Source organism: Solanum tuberosum, unplaced genomic scaffold, assembly GCF_000226075.1.
Source record: "Solanum tuberosum cultivar DM 1-3 516 R44 unplaced genomic scaffold, SolTub_3.0 scf00011, whole genome shotgun sequence".
Taxonomy (NCBI): domain Eukaryota; kingdom Viridiplantae; phylum Streptophyta; class Magnoliopsida; order Solanales; family Solanaceae; genus Solanum; species Solanum tuberosum.
The window spans coordinates 3,270,084-3,271,601 of NW_006238938.1; positions in this window are offsets into that span (position 1 = coordinate 3,270,084).

Consider the following 1,518-nt stretch of genomic DNA (forward strand, 5'->3'; position numbering starts at 1 on the left):
TTTAAATCGTTTGAAATTGGAGAAGCTCGAAATGATTAATTTATATTGTGGAGGGTTAAAATTGGGTGTCAACAACTGTCCCTCGTTTGACTTGGATTGATGAAAGAAATTCGAGACAAACGAAATTGACGAATCCAATTTTGACCGACTACAACTTCATCTTTAGGAAAGGGATATTGTCACGGACTTTAGAAATATGGCCGAACCTCGGTATCAGGTTTTCTACATATCTCAGGCTATATGAGAATTCAGGCCACTTGTAGTTCGATATGCTTGATTTAACGCACGATTTGAAGGACTCAAAAGTTATTCCGATATCGAATTATGAAGAGACCGAAACACTTGGGAATAAGATTTAAGAGAGAATGTCGGAATACAGCCAAGTTTTCAACATTGAGCCCGCCTACATATCCTTAAATCTTAGGGAATCAGGCTGCTTGTAGTTCGACTCGATTGGTTGAAAAGGAAATCTATTATGCTAGATAACCTTTGTTTTTGGAAGAGTGACAAGTAAGTCAAGTATGGAAAGGAGGCTTGCAATCTCTTAGCCATGAATGTGGTGCACTTCACACCCATAAGTAAGAACTTACACGGACATAATTTCAAAGCTCTTGGTGCATTGTCACTCAGATTGGAAAGATACTTCCGGTAGAGACCAAATATTTCCGGATGCGAAACTGAAACCAGGAAACCTAAGAAAAAACCCACATGCCTTTGATAGGGGTGTGGTTTGATTGTGGTGGAAGTCGCTCCTCAGCTCGCGTCCTAAGAGTTTGACACCCCTCTTTAGACTATGTCCCAGTTCGCTGCTAAGAAAAGTTCCACGTTGTGCTGCATCCTTTTTTATGTCGTCCACACCTGTGGTTTGTTTTGGAGAACTCATCCTTTCGGATGCTCTCGACAAAGACTGAGATAAAATTCATTAGCATAGAAATGCAATTCAAATGGAGAGATAGTATCTTTTACCGTGTTGACACTTGATTGTTCTCCTTGAATATTTGACGTAAACTCTATCGGGTTTGACGTGAAGCAAATAAAGCTTGTATTTTGTATTTGTAATATAATCTTCAATGTACTCTTCTTTTGATGACGAAGTAATAAAATAGGCAGATGTAATATGTTGATATTTCTTTTGATGTCGTATTTGCAAGGAAAATGATGCAGTTGATGTTGATTCTCTTTTGATGGGAGAATCTTTCTCGCGATACGTGAATCTTTTTTTCCGCGATGCATGAATCTCTTTTCGCGATGCATGAATCTTCTCTTGCGATGGATGAATCTCTTTCTGTTGCAATGCATGACTTCTTCGCGATGCATGACTTCTTTCTCTTATTATGCATGATCTTTTCTCGCGATGCATGAATTCTTTCTCTTGCTATGCATGATCTTACCTCGCGATGTATGAATTATTTCTCTGGCTATGCATGATCTTTCCCCGCGATGCATGAATCATTTTCTCTTGCAATGTATGATCTTTTCCCGACATGCATGAATTATTTCTCTTGCTATGCATGATCT